The sequence below is a fragment of the Canis lupus genome, chromosome 13 (genome assembly GCF_003254725.2).
Source record: "Canis lupus dingo isolate Sandy chromosome 13, ASM325472v2, whole genome shotgun sequence".
NCBI classification, from domain to species: domain Eukaryota; kingdom Metazoa; phylum Chordata; class Mammalia; order Carnivora; family Canidae; genus Canis; species Canis lupus.
In genome coordinates, this window is record NC_064255.1 from 9,380,408 (window position 1) to 9,388,829 (window position 8,422).

At 36.2% G+C, this 8,422-nt stretch overlaps 1 protein-coding gene across 21 annotated transcripts in view; it reads left to right on the top strand.

The window, feature by feature from the left end:
* EMC2 (ER membrane protein complex subunit 2) overlaps positions 1-8,422 on the top strand; it is a 402,209-nt gene that overhangs the window by 146,414 nt on the left and 247,373 nt on the right. For 9 of the 21 annotated variants that reach the window (XR_007401889.1, XR_007401891.1, XR_007401892.1 and 6 more), the window contains exons 12-13: positions 6,666-6,719; positions 7,406-7,503. The exons of 3 other annotated variants lie outside the window; for them this stretch is intronic. The gene's annotated coding sequence lies outside the window, so the exon portion shown is untranslated. Of the gene's footprint in view, positions 1-251; positions 454-6,665; positions 6,720-7,405; positions 7,504-7,791; positions 8,395-8,422 lie in introns of those variants that run through there. 9 more of the 21 variants (XR_003138477.3, XR_007401899.1, XR_007401897.1 and 6 more) reach the window with 4 other exon arrangements.

An 8,422-nucleotide genomic window follows, 5' to 3' on the forward strand; every position in this document is an offset into this window, starting at 1 on the left:
ACTGAAGTTGATCACAAAGGCATACACATTGCTGGTAATTATGTATAGGAAACAAAAGGAGGAATAAATATAGCCCTGGTTACTGCAAGCTCATCTCACATCAGTACTGGCTTTGTGACACAGAAAATGATGTATAAGTAAAAAATGCCTTGGAAAAATAGGAATTCTTTAAATATGGACTATGTTGATCTTAATCTAGTTAGCAACACTTCATATTAATGCATGACTGTGTTATATTTACATTTCTTTAGGAGGTGGTGTGTTGAAAGAAAAAGGCATGTGAGTTGGACCCATGATGGTTAAGATCCTTACTCAGGACCTGAGAAGTTTACTTCATTGTTTTGAACCTGATTTTTCTCATTGGCAAAAGGAGTAATTTCTCCATGTAAAAGTCTTGGCATAGTACTTGTTGCATTATAGGCATTCCATAACTGTTAGTCCAATTTTCCTTCTTAATTCCTATGAAAATAAACCAGTAAGCACATGATTTTTGAAGTTCTCATTAACTATCCTTTTTTTTTTTTTTTGTATCTCATAGCACTCTTACAGTTAGTTGGGTCTCCTGGTGGGCATAACTCAACATTATTATAAAATTCAAACATAAAGACAGCTTGGAAGGGAGGCCCCAAGAGATACTGTACATCTCATCTGAGAAGAAAAGGAAAATCAATCAAGGGCAAAGCTGTGGTGAGAGAGGAAGAAACTGAGACACACATCTCTCCCCTTTGTGGTATCAGTCAGCATTCCAAGCTCAGGGCCATCCCATCTTTTACTGTCAAAACTGGGATGCTTTTGAAAGTGAAAAAGGATAGGGAAAAGTGCCAATAAGACAGGATGCTGAGAGAACAGTCATACAACTGGACTGTCCAGAGCAAATCAGAACATATGATTACCTTGTCCATAGGAGTCCTGGGGGCCTCAGGCAGCATGGTGTCACACAGACCATGGCCAGAATTCCAACTGGGTTCCCAATGGTTAGGCACACGGTGTGATCAGTTATGCAACCTCCCTGAACCTCAACATATTTATTTATGGAAGAGAGTTAATGAAAGCTGTGCCTCAGGCTGTACTAAAGATCAGAGAAATACATCTAAAGTACTTGGTGTGCACTATATAGAGATTGTTTTTTTATGTATAATGCATGCAGAAAGCCTGCATGGAAAGGATCTGAGAATAAAAGTAAATCTCCCAAAGGGAGAAAATCTCCCTTATCTCTGACTTCAGCGTTACAAAATTTGGAACATGGAGCAATGGGAGAGTAAAAGGAAATTTACTGCCATCTTATACTACTTGCTGTTAATTTTGGACTTCATTAACCAACTTTATTAAGTGTTTTTTGCCAGATATATTATTATATTTTTAATTAATAATATGTGAGTATAAAAGATCAGAGATCAAGAGAGAGGAGATGTGTTTGGGGAAAGAACTATTGCCTATAGACAAGTTGTGGGTGCTGGCAGTGAATTTGCACAGGTTAAGAGAACTCAGCTGCAGAGGGTTGCAATTAATTGCTTCCCCTTCCCTAAAAGGAATAACATAAATGGCCTTGTAGGTTCTGGAACCTGCCAGGGAAGAGGGCAGCAATCCCCTGGTTTGCATGGCTCTCTTACCATTCATTAGGAAGAAAACTTTCCGTCTGTGTGTAAATAAGAACACATATCAGACATATTTACTTTGATTCATTATTTGAAACCACCCAGGCAGCACTTTAAAAAACATATCAGCATTTGTTGAGACTGCTGATCCTTGGATAATTATCCAAGTGCCTTCTCAGTATAAGTGTCATCTCCTCAGACGTCATCCTGAACACATTAATTATGAAATAACAGAGGGCTTCTGAATATCTTCTCATGCATGATTGTTCAGTTAACAGAATTTGTGTTCACATTTTTTGTATTTGTATTAGCAAAGCAGAAGAGGAGGCTCAAAGCTGGAATATTGTAATTGCTTTAGTGGACACAAATTATACAATGAATAGTTACTGAAATGACATTTCAATACATCTGTAAAGAGAAAGAACCACATAGGCTGGATGAGGTTCTCCACACTTTGACGTACTTACAGACATTTTTCCTTAAAGTCAAACCACTTCTAAAGATCCTGATTTCGTGAGGGTGGGTGTTTTCTACATGCCTTTTAAGAAATAGTCTTGCTCTTTATTTCATTTCATTATTTTAATAAACTATACTTTTTGGGGGGCTATTGAGTGTTTTTAATATTTTTGAGTGTTTTTAATATTAAGAACAAATTAACACGTATATTTATATCTTCACTGAGACTTTATTATTCTAGCAAAGAAATTATATATTTTTAAAACCACACGAATGACCAAAAAATAGGCTTCTTGTGCATTTCCCCCCCATTTGTCCTTTCTGTGATCTTCGTGTATCTATCTAAAATGAGGCCCAGTTTTGCAGTCTTTATAATGGTAATGTTAACTTTGAAATCAGAATTGAGCAAGTGAAATTGAGGTGTTTATTTCCCAACAGAAATAACGTTCAGTTTGATGAATTTAAATAAGCAGTAGTAAGTACCCCATTCCTTTGGTAGGAAGGGAAATCATCCCAACCCCATGTAAATGTTATCTTGTAATTGGTGGGGTTTGGTTTGGCAATTAAACCTGCCAAGAATAACAGAACCTGGCTTCCCTGAGTCTTTTTTTTTTTTTTTTTTTTTTTGGCAGTTCTTATTCTAGCAAATTTTTTGGAAGTTCTTTTGTAATTCTTGGAGAACACCTTTAGTAATGTGCCTGTATGATTAAGAAGCACATCTCGGCTCGACAATTTAATGCATGTCTGGTAGGGCAATCTAGTCTGGCTAGAAGTAGTTGGCAAACTGTTGTCTATTACCAGAAAGTAAAGGGAGTGAATAAGAAATTTCCTAACTTCTTCCCTCATCTTTTCATTTTATTTTAATTGGAATTAACAGAGTAAAATCGAGCTTTTTGGTGTGCAATACTGTGAATTTTAATATATGCATAGGTTTGTATAACCACCACTACCATCAGGATATAGAACAGTTCTGTTGCCCCCCAGACTCTTGTATTATGTCCCTCCACTGGCACTTTGACCCCATCTGTAACTCCTTGCAGCTACTAATCTGTTCTCCATTATTATAGTTTTATCTTTTCAAGAATGTCCTATAAATGGAATCATATATTATGCAACCTTTTCAGACTGTCGCCTATCATTTATTATAATGCCTTTAAGAATCATCCAGGTTAAAAAAAAAAAGAATTATCCAGTTTGTATATATCAATAGTTCCTTTCTTTTCATTGCTAAGTAGTATTCAGTTGCATGGATGTGGCACAGGGTCTTTATCCATTGAAGGACAATTTTACTTCCTTCTAGCTTATTATTATTATTATTATTATTATTATAGAGCTGCTGTAAACAATATATAGGCTTTGTGTAGATATGAATTTTATTTCTCTAAGATAAATAGTGAGGAGTGAGATTGCTGTGTCATGTAGTGTGTGTTTAACTTTATGAGACATTGGCAAACTATTTTTCAGAGTTACTATACCTTGCTATCAACAATGTGTGAGAATTCCATTTATTCTGTATCCTCATCAGCACTTTGTATTATTCATATTTCTAGTCATTTTAATGCGTATGTAGGGGCATCTCATTTTAGTTTTAATTTGCATTTCCTTAATGAGTAATGGTGTTGAGCATCTTTTTATATGCTTATTTGCCTTCCTTATCTCTGATGAAGTTTTTGTTTGAATCTTTTGTTAACTTTTTAAATTGAGCTATTTGTTTTTCCAGTACTTGAGAGTTCTTTATATACTCTGGATATGAATAATTTGTTGAATATGTGATTTATAAGTATTTAAAATATTTTCTTTAGTCTGTAGCTTCTTTTTTCACTTTCTTAAGAGTAACTTTTGAAGAACAAAATTTTTTAATATTGATAAAGTCCAATTTATTAATTTTTGTTTTATGGATTATGCCTTTGGCATTATGTTTTATGTTTTACATTTTTAAAAGGATTTTATTTATTTATTCATGAGATACACAGAAAGAGAGAAGCAGAGATATAGGCAGAGGGCGAAGCAAACTCCATGTAGGGAGCCTGATGTGGGACTTGATCCGGGATCCTGGGATCACGCCCTGAGTCAAAAGCAGATGCTCCACTGCTAAGCCACCCAGGTGTCCCTGTGTTTTACATTTAAATGTGTGATTCATTTAGACATTAATTTTTGTATAATGAGTGAAGTTTAGGGCAAAGTTCATTTTTATTTTTGGATATGGATGTCCAGATTTTCTAATACCATTCATTGAAATGACTATCCTTTTATCTTTGCAAAACTCAGTTGGTTATATTTGTCTATTTGTCTATATAATGTCTATTTCTGGACTCCACGCTGTACTTTGATCTATGTGTCTATCCCTTTACCAGCACTGCACTCTCTTGATTATTGTAGCTTTATAGAAATCTTAAGAATAGGTGTTGAGATAACTTTAATTTTATTCCTATTTCTCAAAATTGTTTTAGCTACTTCAGTTCTTTGGTTTTCAGTATATATTTAAAAATAAATTTGTCTGTATCTACAAAACAAACAAGTATGAGCACCTGGGTGGCTCAGTTGGTTTACCATCTGCCTTCAGCTCAGGTCATGATCCTGGGGTCCTGCAATTGAATCCCACATTGGACTCCCTGCTCAGCAGGGAGTCTGCTGCTCCCTCTACCCATCCCCATTGTTCATGCATGCATGCTCTCTCTTTTTCTCTCACATTCTCTCTCATAAATAAATAAATAAATAAATAAATAAATAAATAAATAAATAAAGTAAGTCTTTGGAAAATCGTAACAAAAACAAGCAAAAATAAACAAAAAAAACTTTGCTGTTATTTGAAAAGAATTGCATTAAATCTGTAGATCAATTTGGGAAGAATTTACATCTTTATTATGACTGAGTCCTCTAATCTGTGACCATGAAATGTTCCTCTGCTTTTTAGGTCTTTTATTTTTTATTTCTTTCATCAGTGCTTGTAGTTTTTGGAAAATAGATCTTATATATTTTGTAGATTTATACCTAAGTAATTCATTTTTTGGAGCTATTATAAGTGGTATTATGTTGCTTTTTTTAAAGATTTTATTTATTTATTCATGAGAGACAGAGGCAGAGAGAGAAGCAGAGGGAGAAGCAGGTTCCATGCAGGGAGCCCAATGTAGGACTCTATCTCAGGACTCCAGGATCACGCCCTGGACAGAAGGCAGCCGCTAAGCGGCTGAGCCACCCAGGGATCCCCAATCTTATGTTTTAATTTTGTTTCCAGTTGTTTATTGCTTGTGTATGGGAATACTACTGATTTCTGAGTGTTGACTTTTTATGTTGTAATCTGCTAAACTCAAAAGTTCAAGGAGTTATTAATTTTTAGATTTCTTGAGGTTTTCTAGATAGAGAAATAGATTATCAATAAGTAGTGATGGTTTCATTTACTTTTCCTTCAGTATGCCTTTTACTTAGTCTTACCTCACTGCACTAGCTCGGACTTCCAGTGTGATACTGAATAGAAATGGTAAGAGTAGACATCCTTGACTTGTTTTCAGTCTTACGGGGTAATTTTCCCTTTTGTCTCTGAGTGTTTGGAAACCCCTTTCCTTCTCCTTGAGACAGAACTACAGGGCTTCTCCTGCTCTCCCTTTCTATACTTATGCTACTTCCAGGTCTCAAATTGCCTAATGTTCAGGCCTGGTGGTAGCAGAAGAAAAAGAAATTATGAACTTACCACTAATTTGGTAATAAATTAAACTCTCATATTTTCCCCAAACTACCTGATACTCTTCTGAGTTCTCAGATAGCTGTTCTAAGTATGCTGTCCAGGTTTTTTAGCTTCATTCAGTGGAAGAGACAGGATAGAGCGTACCTCCTCCATTTTATCTGGAACCAGAACCTTTTTATGTTTTTCAAAATAAGAGATTTGTTTGTTTGTTTTTGCATATGGCTTTTTTCCATCAAATTTTTAGGAGTAATTTTTAGGGGAATTTTAAGGGGAAAATATTTTAATCCTGGAAAATGGAAAAAGTACTTTGGAAAAATTTTTCTTCCCTTTATGTTTTTTAGTGTCTATTTATTGAAGGATGGGAGTTTATGTGTTATATTTCACAATATTTAAGGCAATAGAGATTATAAAGTGCAGGTAGAAAATAAAATGGCCTCCTTTTCCTAGTACTTAATGCCAGACACACTCAAAGGGACTAATTATTTTGTTGTCTTTCAATCAAATTTTGAGTGGCCTTCATTAATCCACTGCTTACTCTCAGGTGTAAAAACAAAACAAAACAAAACAGGTCTCCAGTCATTTTATTATGTCAAACCAATTCAGTTCAGGAACATTATGTACATCCCTATATAATAACTAAAACTCCAACTTTATTTTAAAGTTGAAGCTTTTCCTCTGAGACTGCTCAAAACCAGGGTCTTATAGGAGCAAGGAGGTGGGTTTGTCATTTTCCCTGTTTTGCCTACAAACATTTTTTTTCTTTCTTCTCCATTCATTAGACACAATTGACTCCCCCAGGACTGAAGAACAGAGTAGGAAATGTAGAGAAGAGCTAAGGGTCAGGGAAAGTATTACTTGGCTGGCACTATAAGGAGTTGACATTGGCCCCAGACTTGGAAAGTATTTAAAGCCAGACTGTTTCTCATTTGCAGGGTTTCTAGACACTCCTCCCTACGCAGCTGGTCACCTACAGTTCCATGACACAGGTAATGCACCATCTCCATATAAACTGTAAGTTTTGGGCTTAAAACACTCATTCAGTGGCTCTTTTGAACAAAATTCATTTAAGATCAGGGTGTTTCTCTCTCTGTCTCTCTGTCTCTCTCTCTCTCCCTCCCTCTCTCTTCACATATGCGTAGTCCACAGGAAAATCACTTATTTTCCCAGAGCATACCCCTGTACCTCTGTTTCTTGCCCTTAAACTCCCTTGGGTATGAGTCAGACCACAGTCAACTTTATCCACTAAGCTATTCAAATATTCTTGAGTCTTTCTGGATTTGCTCCATACCTGATAGGTCTCATAGCACGTCAGCAATTCTCTTGAAAGAAAGACTGCACTTTTCTACTCACTTGTCTCAGACTCCTCAGTCTATTTTATAGGATGGAGGTTAATGGGAAGGTCACAAAGTGGTTCTCTACCACAATCTTTACAAGTCTGACTTGTATGGCCTAACCAATACTGAGAGGAAAAGTCCCTTTTTAATCTCCTATTGCCTATATAAGTAATCCCTTTGGTCTTTATATGACTGATATCTTATGTGCTAACTGGAAGAATATAAAACATGTATCAAATGTAGCTGGTGACTTAGAAGATAAGCAGTCTGGTTGTATGCTTATAACAGTACCAGTTAGATTCTTTAACATGTATTTTTTATTTTAATGGTCCTGTCAGTGAAGACTTTCTATAAGCAGTCTTCAGGATTGGATGTTACTGCAGAAAAGAAGAGAGAAAGAAGAGAATCATTGCTCTACTTTGGATTTCAGAAATCTGTAGGTTTCAGCCTTTTATATTATTTATCAAAGTAGTGGGTAGTGTGGGTGAATGCCTGTTAATGTAAAATGATTTTTCCACCATACAGAGAGGCAGGGGGAGAAAAGCTTCATAAAAAAGGAGACATAAAAAGAAGGTTTGGAAGAAGGTAAAGGGATCCTCATATGTCTCTCTTGATCAAAATGTAGGTCAAAAGAGGAATAGTAGATAGGTTTGGGGGACCCAAGACCAGAGATTTGTATTTTACTCTATAGAATGACTCTAGGAAATGCTCTCCATTTTTTTAGAGATCCCACATCCAGGATACAGCAGAGATTGGAGCAGCAAAGCAAAAAGGCAGGGAATGACATAGAGAAGACCTGAGACAAGCCTCTTAACTCTAATGGTCTGAGAGAACCTTCAACATTTCCCAATGATCATGATAGGACAGAGTAGCAGATGGCCCAGAAGAAGCCTTGTAGAATGCGGACTGTCTGGCTCTGAATATTGGCTACCATGCAGGGCCATGAGTATCAGCAGCTTCCAGAAACTGGATTCAGGACTCAGTGGCCAAGAGAGGCAGGGCATATTAAACCTCAACAGGGAGGTCAATGATTATGGACTGGACTTGGACCCACTCCCTGTACCCTGCAACGTCCAGAATACCACAGTGTTCTGAGCCTTCTCCAAGACCAGACACCACCCAAGAAGAAGGGAAGGACAAGCAGAGAATGAGACTCCTGAATTAACTGATTTATTAACAATAAAAATATTAAGTTTTAAGCCAGAGATATCTCAAATTGGCAAGATTAGGCTTTCCACTACTGAACTGGATCCAGTTTTGCACAACTGAGTCTATGACTGTGAAATTAAAATTCATTATATACATACATACTTGCTCACTAAATTTTGAAAAAATGAGAGCAGAGCATGGTTTTT